Here is a 19,914-nt window from a genome sequence, read left to right as displayed (position 1 = left end):
CCTGCTACTACCTGGGCGACTGTCCGATCTAGCTAAACTGCAAGAATTTCTGCTTCTTGAACTGTTTTAAACTGTTTAAAGTTGTTTTTGCACCTGCACTTTTAAAGTTTGTCCTGTTTGTTGCATTTACCTGTTGAGGCTACACACTCAAGTGCGTTAGCCTGTGTTACATATTTATTGCATTTTCCTGCTGTTTGTTGCAAAAAAGAAAAAAAAAATTATCCTTGTTTCCCGTCTTTCCTGACCTAGAGTAGTCCAAATACAGGCTTTGCTGTATTCTGGACTTTTGGAAAGTTCCTGTGTTGCCCATTTCCTTTCTTGGATAAAGGGAGGCTTCTTTGTTCACCAGTGGCAGTGGGGAGCTTAGAACAGCCTATCTATCCCTGGAGGAGTGTTCCCAGCTCAAGAATCTGGTAGTCTATTGGCTGTTTTGGGCCAATTTCTAGCTCTTTCAAGTCTTCCTGTATAAAACCCACTTTGGCGCGGCTTTACGCAATTTTGCGCATAGTGCAGCATCGGGCAGCTCTGCTTAATTGGGTTTAAACCATTCTCGGCTCCACAAAGTCTGCTCTTTACTTTTTTCCCTTAGAACTGATCTAGTTCTCATAATAAAAACCCTATTCCTACTCTAAAGCCTGGCACTTGCTCACTAAAGCAATTATATAAGTCAGCACTAAAAAATTAAAAGCACTACACCCTCACAAACACCCCTTGAGTACCTTGTTCCCCATTGGCCCTTATTTTCAATTATAAAGGAATTCCCAATACTATTCTAGTATGTCCAAAGGTCAGTTGTCAATCTCCTCTCCGGTCCAGCTGGTGAATCTGGGAATCTTGAGGCAATGTTACAACTGCCTCATGTACACAGACAACCCTGTCCTCCTCCCAACAAATTCCAACACATGTGAGAGATGCAACCATATAGCCAAACTGGAGGCTAAGCTCTCTCAACTCAGTACTGGCGTAACCAGTCAGGAGGAGAAGGAAACCACACTCACTACAATTCCAGTCTCACATAGACCTACCACTACAGCAAACCAAACACATAAAACACAAAAACATACTCGGAGGCTCTAAATAAAAATCTGCTTAAGCAGCAGAGACCTCCAAAGCAGACACCCAAGCAACCGCTACCCCAAAACAAAACACGTGCAACACATAGCTCACAAAGCCAGTGTGCCGAACAGTCACAGCCCTTAAGGCTAAACAACACACCTGATACACTTGTAATAGGTGACTCTATCATCAGGCACACTGACGTCCCACTCACCAGGCTGAACAAGGAGAAGGTCACGGTGAGCTGCCTGTCGGGTGCTAGGATCCGCCACATAACACAAGCACTGAGGTCACTCCAAAGCAAGTATAAATATGACTCAGTCATTGTCCATGCTGGTGTGAATGACCTGAGACGTACCTCCCTGGACTACATGAAAAGAGACATAGAGGAGCTCTCTGAGCATGTAGCCCAGGCCGGTATGACCCTGACCTTGAGTAGCATCTTACCCTCACCAAGAATGATGCCACAATATGAAGACAAGATGATCAATTTCAACAATTGGCTTAAGTATTGGTGTCATTCAAAGGGATCCAATGCCTGTCAGCCTGGGATGACATGCTCGACAAGCCACGATGCTTCACTAGGGATGGCTTGCACCTGTCACCGCTGGGCTTTTGGATATTGGCAAAGGCTCTTGCCACCCACATAGTGCCTTTTTTAGGCAAGGCTCAAAAGACAAACCCACCTCCATAGGTATCACAAGGGATAAGAAACTAAGAGTAATGCTACTCAATGCCAGAAGTATAAACCTCAAGATGCACGCACTCAAAACTCTCCTTAAGCATGGAGAACATTGATATCTGTGCAGTAACAGAAACCTGGTTCAAGGCTCCCGAGAGCACCCCAGCACTACCAGGTTATACCTCATACCATGCTTTTTGGCCCCAAAACCTGGACCGAACCACAAAAGGAGGTGGAGTATCAATATTCGTCAAATATACCCACACCTCCAGGTTGGTTGCACAGCACGAAGCATCAGAGACTATCCATGTGCAACTAACTGTGGGTAAAACTGCCTTCCAGTTTATAGCCTGCTACAGACCACCCTCCCAAACCCAGGAACCCCACTCGGCCTTCCTGAGAACACTGGAAAATATGAAGGTCTCTCCAAACACCATTATATTGGGCGACTTCAACTACCCAAACATAGACTGGGAGCATTACTCTAGCTCCAACACCCTAGCCCAAAGGTTCCTAGAATTTATAAACTCAGATGCTATGGAACAACTTGTTACCACTCCCACAAGAGGGGAAAATATACTGGACCTGATCATCACCAACATGGGGGCTCTATGCTCCAGACCAGAATTGTATCCCTCACTGGTAAGATCAGACCATAAACTAATCTCACTGGAAATTCACATTCCGACCCCACCCCCTGCCCAGAAAACCACAGTGAAAAACTTCTCTAAAGCAAATTTCACACTCCTCAAAACCGAGGTGGAATCCTTCAAAGCCCCCGGGCCTGTGGAAAATATGGCCCAGACCGCAGAATCCTTTATAAACGCATTCTATGAACACCTTCAGGAATCCATGGATCATGCAATCCCAAATAAAACCAAGACCCAATCCTCCAAAGGCAGGCGTCCTGTCTGGTGGACCCCAGCCATAAACAAACTATACAATAGAAGGAGGAAGCTACTACATGATAGAGCAAAATCCCAAAAAGGGAAGGCATCTCTGATCAGTATTAGCAAAAAACTACGGGCACTCATAAAATCGTCTAATGCCAGCTTCGAGAGAAAAATTGCACAGGACACTAAGGATAATCACAAGGCTTTCTTTAGTTATGTTAGGAACCTGGGTGGGAATTCCCAGATATGCTCAGAATTAGTCCAAAATGTCAAAAAATACACCGAACCCACAGACATTGCCAACATCCTAGCTGACAGGTTCAGCACAAACTTCTCCCCCCCCTCCCCACCAAAAGGGCAAATATCTATCCCAGCAGAGTGCTGCCCCCTGACATCTCAGATGTTCAGGTAAGAGCCGCCCTCTCCAAAGCAAAAAACACAGCATCAATGGGACCAGACGGTGTCCCGGGCTGCGTCCTACATGAACTCCAAGAAGAGCTAAACCCAAACATAAAACTACTGTTCAGTCTCAGCCTTACTACAGGATATGTACCCAAAGAGTGGCGTACAGCAACAGTGGTCCTTCTCCACAATGGTGGTGTCTCAATGGATACTGGAAACTATCGCCCCATAAGCCTGACTGGCTTGGTCTGCAAAGCTATGGAAAGGATCATCATGGACCTCATAAATAAAGATATTGGGGACCTACAGACACTGGATCCTACCCAGTTCGGCTTTGTTAAGGGCAGATCCTGCCTCTTAAACCTGGTTGATTTCTTTGAAACAGTCACCAAGGCCATTGATGAGGGGAAGGTGGTCCACACAGCCTACCTGGACCTCGCAAAAGCCTTCGATACAATACCCCACTCGGGCATTATAGATAAGGTCACCAGCTTAAATATAAACCCCTATGTCACTAGATGGGTTAAAAACTGGCTCAAGGACAGAACCCACATGGTTAGAATTGCTGGAGCCATGTCAGACTCCAAACCAGTTACAAGTGGCATCCCACAAGGCTCAATCCTGGGACCTCTCTTGTTCCATATATATTTCTTGGAGGTACAGGCCAACACGGAAGGACTGTGGGTGACCAAGTTCGCAGATGACTGCAAACTAGGCACCATAATCGACTCTCCAGCCGACACAAGCATCCTACAAAAGGGCCTCATAGAAACAGACAACTGGTGCCAGAGCCATGGCCTCAAGCTAAATGCCAAAAAGTGTATAGTCATCCCCTTTGGCAAAAACAAAGTGCCCACAGATTACTACATAGGTGGTAATCCATTAAGTATGGAAGAAGTAATTAGGGACCTGGGGACCCAAGTTGATAGCAATCTCTCATTTGAAAACCATGTGGCCAAAGTGGTTAGAAAAACATATTATATAGCCCACCTAATCATGAAGGGATTCACATCTAGATCAGGGGAGGTCATCATGCCTCTTTACTCATCCCTCATCAGGCCCATAATTGAGTACAATGCCCCTTTTGGGATGTACCTTACCAGACACCTGCAGCAACTGGAAAGATCCCAGAAGTACCTCACCAAGAGGATCAAAGGGCTCAAACAGATGCCATATGCCCAGTTAAAGAAACTCCAGGTCTACTCAGTGGCATACCGCCTGCTCAGAGGCGATCTGTGCCTGACGTATAAAGCCATGTCCCACCCGAAATTAATGGACATGCTGCACCTCAGAAAATCCAAATCCCATCGAGCTACGCTCTCGAGAGACTAGAACCTCAGCACTGAAATAAATAGGACATGCTGGAGGGACAGATTCATAACCCAGAGGCTCCCTTCACTCTGGAATAAAATCCCAGTCCAGGTTAGGCAGAATCCCTCATTGACTCTCTTCAAGAGGAATCTTGATGAGTGGATGGGAGATCGTAGGTTTACCCCGGGTATCACTTCTTTGTCACTGTTAGACAGATGCACGGTATACTAACCTCGAAAAATGGCATAGCAAAATTCATTTAAAATGGGTGAACCTATATATATATATATATATATATATATATATATATATATATATATATATATATATATGTGTGTGTGTGTGTGTGTGTGTACCTTTTCTTCACATGGATAGATCACTTTTTTTATAGAATCATGCAGTTTGCAGCTGACAGCCTCCGCACTTGTGAAAGCCAGTAATAGCTTATGGATGTATTAATATGCCAGTGATGAAAACTCACACTAATTCATGGAGGAAAATGTACTATTCTGAGCTTATCTGATTTTGCAGACTTTTAAAACAGTAAAAAAAGGAATACATTATTTATTCTGTACTTGAAAAATAATTTCTGGTTGGTTTTTAAGGTAGGATAAACAGAAGTGGACATCACCCAAGGGACTCTGCACCAGGTTTACTTGAAAATAATTGGCATCAGTACTGGCATCAACCCCCTTTTTCCGTTTGTGTACATGGAGTTGGGGTGTCACATCAACAGTGGCCCTCACCTAGAGCTTATGGTCACACCTCTCATATCTCATTTAATTGATATACAATTATTCAAGGCTAAAACATCTAAAAATTTGAGAGATCACTACTCAAAGCAGTGACATTCCCCTAGACAGAAAAATACAAATGAGTGACACACAAATGACTGACAGAAACTGACAGCACAAATGGTTGACTATGCAGTTGAGTGAATCACATTTGTTTGGATTCATGCTTTATATAGTGTAGATATATAGGAGTGTGCAGGAAAACTAATGTTTGACTGAGAAAATGCTGTTTGTGACAATGTGCAAGATTCTGGTATGGAAGGTAGTGGTGTGTGTGTGTGTGTGTGTGTGTGTGTGTGTGTGTGTGTGTGTGTGTGTGTGTGTGTGTGCGTGTGTGTGCGCTTGCATGCTTGTGTGTGTATTTGTGCATTGTGCATCTGTTTATGGTGTGTGTGTGTGTGTGTGTGTGTGTGTGTGTGTGTACATGTATATATATATATATATATATATATATATATATATATATATATATATATATCTATACAGATCTATATATATTTATATGTATATATATATATATATATATATATATATATATATATATATATATATATATATATATATGTATCTTCACAAACACATATATAACAACACTCAAAATAATGCTATACTGCTTTTATTGAGGGGAAAAAGTTCACATCTCTGCAGACCATAGTTTCACCTTTCCAACTTTATCAATGCATTTCAAATGCAGTGCTTCTGTTCACATGACCAACACTTCCCTAATTAATAAAAATATCAAGATATAACCATTTGTCTTAGTCATTTAATACACTTCATTTAGTAAACATATTTAACAAACATAATATTGTAAATTGACTTCATGCATTACAAAAGAAACATTAATAATACTCAATATTGTAATAGCAAAATGTACCATTCAGACTGCTAGATGTAAAATTCCCCACCCATTGAATCAGCAGGTCAGATTACAAGTCATTGTGTAAAAAAGTGCACACACTTGCACATTTATATATGATACACACACACACACACACACACAAAATATTGAATGAAGCAACTGAACATCTTGATGGAACTCTGTTGCACAGCTTATGTACCATTTACTTTTCTGTGTATGATTTTCTTTTAAATGCTTATCACTTTTATAACTTATAAGACTGTGGCGTCTAACTGTTACCACTTAAGCTGCTGCTTTTTCTGTGTTACTGTTTGCAGTTTTACAGAATAGGAACATGATGATTTTCTTTGTTTTGAAATGTAATGACTGAACACATCCTTCATTCCATTCTGTTTACTGATGAATATCTTTTTCACAGAACTTTTTTTTTCTTTCTTCAAACTGCCTTTTGAGTAAAAGTAGACAATATAAATAAAATCGTACTCTAGCTTCTGTTTGCTTGTACATATAATTTGATAGCTAATAAGCTGACAGCTATGACACACAAATCACTATTGTGACAATCCTCTTTATGTAATCATATGTTATATATACGATTCTAAAAGATGAAGGGGTTTTAGCGGTAATAATGTTAGTATTTTATATAACACTACATTTATGTTTAGGTTAGAGACTGTGTGTGTGTGTGTGTGTGTGCGTGTGTGTGTGTATGTAAGTGTGCATGTGTGTGATGTAATTTAATTTTACAAAAATATGTATTATTTTTAGATACACTGTATATTGGATCAATAAAAGTATAATTCCAAAAATATATAATAAATACTTCTCTTACTGGATGAGTAACTGTAAGTTCACCCTTGTTTTTCACCCCTGCTCATCATGGATCGGGTAGGAAACATGTAAATGTCCCAACATATCCTTGTTTGGTAAATCTCTAGGTTATTCTTATGCAAAATATGCAGGCTAGAAACTACCATGGGAATGTAAGGATACTCTTTTCTCAGATCAATGGCCTAGTAAGTGCCTATGAACCTATGCTTCCCTGCCCTGGAAAGCATCACGGTTCCACTGGTGTTAGGTTTACTCTTGCTGGCCCTTGAAAATCCGGGGGAGGGGGTGTAAGTCTTGCACTGGTCGTACCCATATCAGAAGCAGGTCTCCAAGGTGAACAGCTTCTGGCATGTTAGAACAATGTAGGTATGGGAAGCTGGCAAGTCAGATCCATAACTTTGGGATAAGGATTGGCTCTAAGGGCTCGGTTGGTTGGATTGGACATGAAGTGGGGCTGGGCGCATGCCGCGGCTGGACAAGGCATCGCCTCCTCACTGTGCTCCCCCTCCTGGGGGCCCAGGGGGACAGCAGTGGTGACTCTGGATGTGCGCCAGGCCCTTCCTGTGGATCACCCGGGCTGTGGCAGGTGCCGGTCCCGACCAGCATCCCACATCATCCAGCAGCTAGCAGCTGACATAGAACTGGTGCGGACCGGGGGAATCTGACAGTTTAATTAAAACAAAGCATTCCGAAGGCCCGAGATGGGTATTGATGTTATGTGATTTCTGCCCAGTGCTCTGAATGTCAAAGTGAAAAAATTCAATGAAGCTTGGGTAAATGGCCGGAGGAACTATGACTCTCTTAAGGTAGCCAAATGCCTCATCATTTAATTAGTAATGCACATGAATGGATGAATGAGATACTACTGTCTCTATCTATTATCTAGCAAAACCACAGCTAAGGGAACGGGCTTGGCAGAGTCAGTAGGGAAAGAAGACCCTTTTGAGCTTGACTCTAGTCTGGCACTGTGAATCACCATTCAAGGACAATTGACATACAAAATGTCTCTAACAAATCTGCCATGGCTTAGAACCGCCCTCATTTTATATAAAAGCAAATTACATAATTGTTGTCATAATGATCAATTAACCCAATATGCAATAATGTCTCCTCTATCTCATGGACAGCATTACCTGACTGCTTAAAGGAATAGTATTATGCACATATTATTCATATCACGCAATGGCTTTGGCAATACTTTGAAGACAAAATACTTAAAATATCACAGTTCAAAACCCTGGATTTTGAACTTAAATGGAGGAGCTCTTTGACAATACATCCAACTACAGGATGAAGTTTGGATCTATGTTACTGACAGCTTAACAGGCAGGAAAATGTTAGGGTTGAATGGAGGACAAGAGGCCACAAACATCATTAATAAGGCCATAAGTAACCCATTCAATGACAATATAGTACAGTGTCACTATGTTCTGAAAACTAATCAGAGATTCCTGTTTTACTATTTTACAGATGAACACTACATTTGCCATAACAGATTCTGGCAATGGAGCCTCTTTTTGTTAATGAAAGGCATTAACAGTTTGGATAGATGTTATGGGAGCAATAGAAACAGTATGCATTTCCTTCTGAAACTCTACACCTAGTTTGCCTGATCTTAATACTGTTTTGAATTAACAATGCCTTGTTTTTATAATATCTTATAGCACCGTCATGCTCACTTCTTTCAACTATAATGTATTTAGAACCAAACATTTTAGTGGTTTCTGAGTTTCTTTTATGAGATTATTTTCTACTGCTGAGAGTCCAGGTAATGTAATTAGTTAACCTGCTCAGGTAATAACTCTTCACTATTAATTTCAATTGTAACACTAACTTTGCTGTTAGAATCTTTACACCCTACTGCATTGCATTTATGTTACTTCCAGTGTTTTCTCTTTCATTAATAGAATTTTATCATTTTGCATTTCTATTTTATTTTCAGCATTTACTCTTGGTTTCTTAGTTTAAGACACTCCTCCTTCAACTTTACGAAGACATACGTGTGGAGCATTTCTCTCCAGGCCTCCACTGAAAATTGGCTTCTTTCCATGTCGGATTTTCCCGGTAAACAAATATTAAATAAATAAATAAATCATGATGGTGCTGGTGGATGCTCTCTTACTGTGAACATATAAGGTGTTATCCACAATGATGCTGGTGGATGGTCTCTTATTGTGAACATATAAGGTGTTATCCACAATTATGCTAGTGGATGGTCTCTTATTGTGAACATATAAGCTGTTATCCACAATGATGCTGGTGGATGCTCTCTTATTGTGGGCATATAAGGTGTTATCCACAATGATGCTGGTGGATGCTCTCTTATTGTGAACATATAAGCTGTTATCCACAATGATGCTGATGGATGCTTTCTTATTGTGAACATATAAGTTAATGACTGATCTCAGTTCTTATAATTTACTTTGATTACTTTTCTTTGCATGGATTTCAATTTTTTAATCTCACTACTAAACCACCAGTCTGTGGAAGGTAAAATGATTTTTATGTTCATAACCTGAAAACACTAGCATAATTGCTGCAACCATGAGCATTAAGGGTATACATTGGACAGTAAATAGATTTTTAGAAATACTCCCTCTAGAAGATAAAGGCACCTATTCCCTGGCAATGACCAAAATATTTTGGTACCTTTTGCTACATTTTACCCATAGACCAGAAATGTCCACAGCAATGCTTAAAATAGGCAATGGAGTACATGACTGTGCAAGTTTCACATTTAAAATCCTGAAATGCTTTGGCCCTATTAACTGGTATATATTTTCTTCTTTTCTTCATCTTTATTCTTACCCGCCATGTATTAGAGATTATTGTTTTGTTCATGTAAGGCTAAGAAGGTGGATCGACTTGTTCTTTATCATGTCCCACTATCAGTTCTGTGGTATCCCTTACTCTCACCATGTTATCTATTGAGTATTTTTATAATTAATATGGCCCACCTCTAAGACTACTAAATTTGGATCAATTTCTTCACCTTCTTGTTTCAATTTGAAGATTAAACTTCTACATCACTCAAACATTGCTATATTTGTCTTCCTCTGCAAATATTAGTTCTTAACAAAAACATTTCTTTATTTTTTTCTCCTTCACTCCCACGTAAATGTTGCATAGAGTCCCACTCCCCCATTACATGAGTTTTCTGCTTATACTGACAGAAGTGGGTCTAGGTCTGTGACCAGACTGAGTTTCTTCCTCTTTTACTACACTTGTAAGTTATTTCTTATTGTTAAGATTCCTGTTTTAATACATACCTGATGCTTAGAATTCTCTACATTCAGAGATCTCTAAATCAGTTTGATAGAATGTGTGCAATTCTGCACAGGCTCTGCATTTTTCAAACCACCGAACATCCTTTCTTTGGACTGTACCCCTTTATTAAGAGACTACTTCTCTTCATTTCCAATAGTTAGCTCTGTTCACTGCTTTCAGGCTGTAATGCTTTATTTGTAATTCCTTTTCTTTTACTGGTTATTTTCCTGCAGGCTGCTCTGCCATAGGACATAAATCTGCCTCTGGTTCATGCAGTTCTGCTTCAGTACCTATATCTGCTGCATTATCTGAAATTTCATTAAGCAATTTTCTTCTTTCATGTCTAAACTTGCATTGTTCTTACATTTTAAAAGGGTCTGTATTGAAACATCAAAATCCACTAATTTGACATTTCATTTTATCAAAACAGTTAATCTAAAACATCAAAACATCAACATACATTAAATAAATAAAGAAAACAGTATTTTTTCAGGGGTGAAAGACCCTCCTGCACCCTCCACACACACCCAGTCATATATACTGACTCTAAGATCTCATAATAAGGGGTAATGAGGAAGAACTCCTTACCCCACCTTTCAAGATCTCACACTAACAGCAACTCAGCCCATACCCAGATCCCACACACAATAACACCTGCATTTGCTCACATACATAGATTTACCCACAGGCACAGACTCCCACACATGCACATATTCACACCTACATAACTACTCATTCAATGACACGTGCAGATGATCCATTTTTACTTTATTCTACATACATTGCCCAAATAAGTTTGATGTAATGCAGAACAAAGTTAAAATCAACCATGTTCTTTCTAACTAAATGAGTGGCTCCCCTTTATGCTGGTGTCTGCTTTGTACTTTGCAGAGTATCTTCCACTGTGCTGTCTTCAGTACTAACACATTTGACTGTATGAAAACTTGGAGCATCCTGATATGTTCTTATTTCATTGTTTTTATAGTTCACAGGGTAATTTTTATTTTTAAAAAAAAAGCATGTGGCTGTTTCCGTAGCATCTTTTAGGCTCACTTAATTTTCTTTGTTCTGGTCTTGTCTTTCTAAGTCCATGTCAGAAGCATAGGTCAGTCTAGCCACCCCCCCCCCACCCCCACACACATACTGTTGTCATTTTTAGGTATTACTACATTTGACTGTTTGGTTTAATCTCTTTTAAGGTTATATTTCTGATGCAAATCATTTAAATATTTCCCTTCTTCCCACAGCTTCACTGATTAAAGGGTTAGGTCAGATACAACTACTACAGAGTGTATTACTTTTCCTAAGATGGTCTGAAAATCTACAGAAGTAAAATGAGATGGTGGCTTTTTTTGTTTTTGTGAACACAAACTACTTCCAGATAATGCTTGTTATTAAGATTATAGTTGTGCACATAGGAACTTAAAACTGCCATCTTGCTCGACTCAATAAATCTTGCAGTTACTTGCCTTTGAAAAATGTCACGTATTTCAGTAATTTAGCCATTGCATAGTTACAGAATGCAAATCCTGTTGGTTTTGCATCTATCTTATTACATTTCATGGGCATTTCTTTCTCAGCCTGGATTTCAGGCATTTGCACATTCCCAGCAGTAACACTGTTCCCTTTCGTCATACAAATTTTAGATACATGGTCTTTCCTTCCATACTTGTCACAAGTTAGGCCAGTAAAAGACACATTGCCTTCCAAAGGCAGTGCTGAATTTTTTAGCTGCTGGTTTAGGTTAAGTTTCTATTATTTCAGTTTGCAACAAAGTATTTGCTAGAACATGTTCAACTGTAAAAATGAGTTTACCTGAACTTTAGGGATCACATTGATATACCCAGTTCCTCTGGAGTGCTCTTTTAAATCTATTAGCAGTAATCAGTTTTATTATTTATGCTTTACTGTTAATACCAGGCTTCACAATTAGCAATACACCTGAGTTCTTCATGTCAAAGTCCAACTGAGAAATTTAATAGCTTGCATCCCAGCAGTAACTCTTGCTCTAGAAAAAAGTTCTTTCTTTTGCAGTCCAAGTAATCTTTCCTGTCCATTCCATGAATATTTTAACACTTCTCTGATTAATTGTGAAGAAATTATTTTGCCCTTTTATTTCTGTTCTGGTTCTCTTGGATAGCTTAGTTTTCAAAAGTAACCAAATATGACTCTATAACATCTTTCTTGGACAGCTTTTTTAAGGGTGGTGTAGGTTTGGGAACCAGTAGTGGACTGACAGTAAGTTTCACTTCTGCATGTAAGCTCATTAAATATTGATTTGTAGCCATTCCCCTCTGCACCAGTTTCAGTTAATTTGCCATAGTTTGCTTTGATTCTGCAAGCACTCTAGCAGAGCACAGACACGGTCTTTATTCTGTAATTACAACTGACACACATAGCTTGCTTCAGGGATAATGTAGTTCATTCACATTCAGAGATAATGCATCACAAAAAGCTGATCCAGGGATTGCTGCCTTATCCTAAAGCCTACTTATTAATCTAATCTTACTCATGGCTCTACTTTCCCTAGCCTATTAGCTAGGATTATTATCAAATTATTAAAATCTTAATAAGAACAATGGGTCATTAGCTGGAGATTTCTTGAGTAATCTTTTCACAATTTAAAATTAAGGAAACAATAGCATTAGGCAATGGTGTATTGCACAGACCTTTTTCAGTGATGTAATTAGGGATCCAATCACTTGGGTAACAATCTGTATTAAAAAGGGGGAGTGTGGTATGCTGTATTTTTTGCTGAAGAAGTTACATGGTTGATGAAAAACGCAGTGAACAAGTTAAGCATTTATTGCTGTTGTTTCTGTTTAATAAAGTCGTAGTTCGTAGTACTGGAGGCTCCAAGTGCTTGTTACTTATTGGTGAAGGTATTCCTGAGGCACTTTTTCTCACTTCTTTTTTGGTTGGTGATATGTTCAAGTTACCCTTACCCAGTTCTAAGATCTATATTTATATACTACCCATAGGATAATAATTAGTTCTCTACTACGGTGGTGGCGCTGCGGTAGCATTGTCGCCTCACAGTAAGACGTTGTCCTGTTCGATTCTCAGCTAGAGCGTCTTCTGTGTGGAGACATGCATGAATGGGCGTGCCTTCATTGAAGGTTGTGCGTCAGGGCTGGCAACTCGGCATGTAAAAATCTACTGCCAATCATTAGCGGACCGGAGTTCCGCTGCGGTGACCCCTAACCGGGAAAAGCCAAAAGACACAACAAATTGGATAGTAATTAGTTCTGTGTGAGAAAGTGATTACTTCTGTGTCACACCAATGAGTATTTATAGGGGCCATGTTATAGAAAAGAGCATTGCGATGCTGTCTCTGTCCAAACGTAGTACAAGGGGGTAGTACTGGGATGAATTTCATGATTCTCATCCATAGATCCAGGTTAGACTTGAATAGAGACAGGGATGCATTTTGCTTTATGCGGATGGAGAGTCTGTTCTAAAGTAGTTGTAACCTCTGAGAGATGCACCTGCCTCTCCAAACCGCTCTGTTTAAGTTGTGGAAGAGGTTTAGATCCCTGGAAGGAGTATTTATGATACCATTTGGCTTGCATATGTGCAATAGATCCATCAGTATTGGATCAGAGACTGCCCTGTAAGCCAGATACAGGTCCACTTTCAGCAGCTTATAGGATACTGAATACAGTGACAATGCTTTAAGGTGGTTCACGTAGGACATATATTTTAGGTTCTGCAATTTGTTTATGAGGAACCAGCACAGATGCATGCTCTTGTCCATGTATGGAGTTTATACCTCCTTCAACAAACTCAGTCTAGGCTCCATCCAGCTATGTCTTTTTAGCCATTGTATTGGTATGATAAAAGCATCTCAAGGGCCCATATGATGTTTCTACATTCTCATTTACTATTAAACGTTACAGTAAACATTCATCTTGATAGTACACCAGTTATTCTCTCACTTCTTTACAAGAATCGAGTAAACTTTTCACATTCTACCTTCATGTCTTAGGGTGCATCTCAGACCTCAATGAATAACTGTGAATGTTGCAATTCATACAAATACCCATTTGAGTTTTCTGGAAGTTCATCACATTTTTGAATTAAGCTGGATATTACAAATGAATACTTAAATGATTCATCATTCAGTTTAGCTGTATTGTTAACCGTTACATTTAAACTCTACTCTTTTTCTGAACTCCAATATTGTACTCAATATAAGAGGTGCATGCTTAAGTTGTACAGTTTATGCTGTGCTGCAAACTGCATATTGTAATATGGCAAAAAAAGTTTTAACACTCTTGAAACAAGCTCTGGAAACATCTCATATACCTGATTTGAAAAAAAAAAAAACCATATAAAAAATACTAGTAAAAACTTAGAAAGCTGAATACTACAGCACTGCCTCCATAGTTGAGTACTTCTCTTTTTTAGATAAATGATCATCATTAATGCAGATTTAGCTGAATATGAGTCAACATTTAGGTATTCATCTAACTGGTAAATGCCCTGTAACACTGATAAAAAGTGAAACTAAATAGTGTATTTATACTAAGAAATAATTTAACTCTTTAAATTCAGTATGAATGTTTAACAGCTTTGTTAGGGTAAAGGTTGTATAGCAATTTATTTGACATTATTTTTCAAAACATGATTTTCATTACACTTGGAAATTTTGTTGCCATTCTGTGAAAGGCTATGCTCCTGAAGCCTGTCAAAGTAACATTTATTTTGCAGCATCATTGTTTGGTAAAATATGCTCTGCCTAAGCGTGAATATGCACAGAAGGGACAGGCTTTGCGATTTTAATTATTTTGTTTTGGAATATTATTATATCCCCACAAACTACAGTGAGATATTTTCAGCAAGTATAGTGAAACACCACTTGGAACTTTGGTTTAGGACCCAAATGATGGTATTTTAGGGATATCATGCCCCCTTACAGAATATGAACCACAATGCCTGTTGGGGGCAGTTGAAATGGCAACTTTCAGGACTTCTGACAACAGGTTTGAACATGCAGCTTGGTGCTTCACTGAAACAGGCCCAGGGTTAATGTAATCATGGTTTTGTGCATAGTTTCTTGAATTCTTTAAACAGGTCACTTGTATGAGAGAGGAACTTAGTAGCATTCATTACCACAATATCTTGTTAACTGACACTGAGCTAAAGTCAAAGAGTCTTGCAGTTTACTATTGTGGATACAACTATGTTTTTGTCAGTGGCTGTGAGCTTAGTAAAACAATGTCAGTGGGCTGAAAGGTGACTAAAAGGGAAAAGTTGCCATTTTCTAGCAGGCATTTAAGTAATTAAAATATTGGGAAATACAGAAAACTAATAAAGACAAAACATTTGCATCATGTACAACTTTATGTGTACATTATATTAAAAAGGTCTTGACACCCCTCAGCAATGGAAAATAAAGTAAATATAAATATCTAACCAAGCTGGCAGGATATATTTAACTGCAAAAACATAACAAATACAAGGAGTATAGCAGTTTTTTTGTCTATAACATTAGGATGATTCTTTCTTCTCTTAAGAAAATGCATTGGGTTTGTTATTTTTACCTAGGCATATAACAGAACTTTACCAACAAGGGGTGAAAAGGAATTAATGTGGTCTATTCCACAAAGCACATAGCAAAGCAGTACCACATTCAGCCAGTAAAGTAAATACAGTACAAGTATTCTTAGTATGAATTCAAATCTAGAACACTCTAAAACCCTTAGCTGGCAGGCCTAAGAATATATATACTAGCAACTGTACTAGGCTGACTTCATATCTCAAGAAAAACTGTGTGTAAATGTCATTTCTCCTAAATATCAAAATAGTGTTTGTTTTTTAAATAATAATAAACTATTTTGGAGAATTTCCAGCTTAATTGTTTTCTGGAGTGGGTCTACCACTTGGCACGTGTGCTGGAAATGTTTTGGGTTACTTTCATAATCTACTTCCCTTTTCACCAATATAAACTGAGGAAATACTTGCTGAATGAAAAAATGACTGCTGTTTTGGCCAGTAAAATAATTAATAAATGTATTCCACATTTCTTATTACTAGCCCCCATCAGAAAAAAAAGTTTTCTTTGTGCAAAGTTTAGAGGAAAATCTGGTTTAATAGAAGACTGCAGCTGCAGACAGCATTCTCAAGGAAATGGATGGAATTAGTCTTCTCTGTGTTCCCATCAGCTCTCTCATATAAAACATGTATGCACAACGTTGTAAAAAAGGTTTCGCAGACCTGTTTGTTAGCACTAGCTCTTCAAAGTAGTTAAAGCAGTTTAATGAGCTTTTCAGTGCCTAATTTTTCTAGCTCCTAGAAACTCAAAGAGTACAGTTAAAACAACATGTTTGCTAATTTGGCTCTGGTGATCTCTCCTGAATGTAAAATTCCATAGTACATTTTATCACGTTGTTTACATACTCTGACTTCAGCCTTAAGATTATTTGCAAGGTCTCCAGCATAACAGCATGCACTTAATGGCATATAACGTTATATATAAGATTTCGCTTTCCACGGTTAAAGAATAGACCAGTACTTACCTCCCAGTTCACATGGTGGGCTGTACTGTTCATTTACTTTAATTCTTGCAGGAAATGTAACTAAAATTACTGAAATGCCTGAGTGCCCAAGGAGTGCACCGACTGCTCCAGTATTGTGTTGAACTTTGCATACATAGATAGTGCAGAATAGACCCAACTTCCTCTAAACATAGCATAGCCTACCCCCTTCTCTGTTTATACAGCAACTGTTAGCATACTGCCTCTGTACAGCCTAATATATTTTCCCAAAGGCAAAGGCGTTGTGAAGGCAGAGCTTTCCTTTTTTAGCTGTAATCTGAGTACTGCATCTTTCTGTTTCATGAATAATGCTGCCAAGGAACTTACAAACTCCAGATAATTATTAAAAAGTGGCAAAGAAACGACCAAGCTAGATGACTTTATTGTAGCTGTCATAAACCAAATGTGGCAGAAGCATGTTTTTTAACAGATATCTTAGTAATGTGAGGATTTTAATATATGTGATTATCATATGAATGCAAAAAGAGTAGGAAAGGCGCACAGTAACACTGAAAACAATCTGGGGCCATTTCAGAGAAGTGCACCTCTCTACTGACACTGATTTAGAAGGATGTTCCCAATTTTGCCCAAGAATTTTGCTCTACACTTCATAAAATATATAGTTTTGTGGCAATACAGTGCTGCTTAATGTCAATAAATTATACCAGCCTTGCAGTTGTAGACCCGTTATCCTTCAGAAAAAACAAAACCTTCTAACACCAGCATTGAAAAACTATTCCTTATGTTGGATATTTCTCCCTGATTATTATTGTCATTGTCCCAAGGTTTTGTAATAATAGACTGAATAGTATGAGAAAAAGGGAGCAAGCAAAGTATTCTGGGTAAATGGCATAATGAGCAACTTATGAAAAGCAATGAACAAGCAGAGGAGATGCAGAAGTGAGAAAATTCATACTGGCATACAAAAATGGAATACAAATGACAGACAAAATAATGAATGAGAAAGTTTTAACATACTACAGACAGAACCATCATTTGCGTGTGTGTGTGTGTGTGTGTGTGTGTGTGTGTGTGTGTGTGTGTGTGTGTGTGTATGTGTGTGTGTGTGTGTGTGTGTGTGTGTGTGTCTGTGTGTCTGTGTGTGTGGTGAGAGTAGTGTACAATGTGTTTACGTGAGGTTTTAAATGCATTTGGTGCAGGTTTGTGCATGCTTGTGCATACCTGTGGGAGTGGGAGTGTGTGTGTGTGTGTGTGTGTGTGTGTGTGTGTGTGTGTGTGTGTGTGTGTGTGTGTGTGTAAGTGAGAGTGAGGGTGAGAAATGAAACTGGCAGTACTTGGGTATCCTTTAAAAATGCCTCAGACATATAACGTAAAGCAAATAGCAGCAATGGTGAACTATGGGAGTTTTTAGAAAATGAAAGGGATCAGTTAAAAACCTTAAGTAAATTTATTTGCTTTGTACTTATTCCTTTGATAAGCATAACAGATGGTGGAAAAACTTAGTAGATAAAGGAAAACACTGTGAATGATTCGACATTGCAGTATCTGAAGGTATTGAAAGTAGATATGCCAACTATGCAGAACAAATGATCAGTAATGCCCCATCATACCTAAGAATGTAAAAAAGTTTCTGGATTAGTTTAGTAATTCCACAGGTAAGAGCTAAGTACCTTATGACTGGTAGCCAGACTGGCTGTTCTTTCTATTAATAAAGAGGATCTAGAGATGGATTCTTATGATGATATTATGTACTAGGCGACATACTTTCTTTTTAACATATGTAATTGGTAAGGAAGAAAGGCCTGGTCATTTACTTCATCTCCCTACTTGCCAAGTAAATTTCTTGAGCAGCAGCGACTGTTGTACACGGAGTTATTGCGTTAATCAGAAGTGACTCATAGGCATGAATGGGTGGATGAGGAAAAAAGTTTTTCTTCATTGAGATATTATTGTATACTATGAAAAAAAACTAGTTTAACTTACATGTTTGTAGGCATATTATAGTCACAATTGTGCATTTACAAATTACTATTACCACACTAAACATTCTCTAACTTCAGTCCGATGATTGTCTTTTTTGAGGCTAACAAATTCACAGAATAAGGAGGAATATCACTGGGTAAAGTCTGGCCCATTTAGTGAACAAAATCTGAAGAAGAAAGCATTCCAGCTACTGGGTCTATATCAGTTTGGTTCTTCAAATCTTTCTGACTGAGATAGCTATACATTAGGGACCAGGGAATTTGCCCTTTTCCCTACCATAGTGCAATCTCGGAGTTGGTATAAATAATTAGTAGGGGGCATGGGGGTGCAGGGGTTGTGTTGTTGGTGGATGTTGTGCTGATTTATGTCAGTTTTTTGATTAACTGCATTGTCAATCATATGGGTTTTGACAATGTGTTTTTTTGATAAATTGACATAGATTTCAGACACCACAGTGAAGATTTCTTTTTTCACAAATTTCAATCATATATGAGCAAGGGCAACAACAAATGAGTATTTTCACTATTCATAGGATCATAGGAGGTTACTAGGCTAATGGCCCTGGGACCCTTACAAGCCTAGCCAATAGTTTCTCCCCAAAAAAGAAACCTCAGTCAGCACCTATCACCCCTGTCAGTCAGGGATACAGGTGGAACCCCTGGGACAAATTTATGGTTTCCTATCCACTCATCAAGGTTGTGCTTCAAGAGGGTCAGCGAGGTACTCTGTTTGACATGTATGGGAAGTCTATTCCAGAGACAGGGCAGCCTCTGGGAGACAAATCTGTCTCTCCAGCAGGTTTTTTTGATGTCACATATTAGATTTAGGCCTTTCGGGCAATTAAAGCACAAGTAGTTAGACTTACGGATATGGAACATCTCGAGTAGGGCAGTGTCTGATTTTCCCTTGTAGACAAGGCACAGATCACCTCTCAGCAATCTGTATGATACTGAGTAGAGTGATAGTAATTTGAGCCTGTCAGCATAGCACAGGTGTTGGAGGCCATGGATTCTTTTTGTGAGGTATTTCTATAGCCTTTCAGTTGGTGTCGGTGTGTGGAGAGGTATACCAAACAGGGCGATGTACTCAATTATTGGCCTAATGAGGGAGGAGTACAGAGAGGTAATAACCTCATTTTTTCTAGATGCAATCCCTTTTCTTATGATATGAACCAAGTAAAAGGCTTTTCTGACCACTGCTGCTACATGATGGTCGAATGTGAGATTGTTGTCAACCTGAGTACCCAGGTCTCTCATCACAGGTTGTGTGCTTAGGGGGTTGACGTTGATGTGGTAATCAGTAGGGGCCATGTTATTGATGAATGGTATGATAA

The 19,914-nt window shown here is 38.9% G+C and overlaps 1 protein-coding gene across 1 annotated transcript in view; it reads right to left on the bottom strand.

Moving 5' to 3' along the window:
- TMEM61 (transmembrane protein 61) overlaps window positions 1-16,818 on the bottom strand; it is a 194,665-nt gene extending 177,847 nt beyond the window's left edge. Inside the window, exon 1 of the mRNA XM_044085502.1 lies at window positions 16,620-16,818. The gene's annotated coding sequence lies outside the window, so the exon portion shown is untranslated. The remainder of the gene's footprint in view (window positions 1-16,619) is intronic.
- Between the last annotated feature and the right edge of the window lie 3,096 nt (window positions 16,819-19,914).

The sequence above is a fragment of the Protopterus annectens genome, chromosome 10.part0 (genome assembly GCF_019279795.1).
Source record: "Protopterus annectens isolate FY-2018-M chromosome 10.part0, PAN1.0, whole genome shotgun sequence".
NCBI lineage: Eukaryota > Metazoa > Chordata > Ceratodontiformes > Protopteridae > Protopterus > Protopterus annectens.
This window is presented reverse-complemented; position numbering and strand designations above follow the sequence as displayed.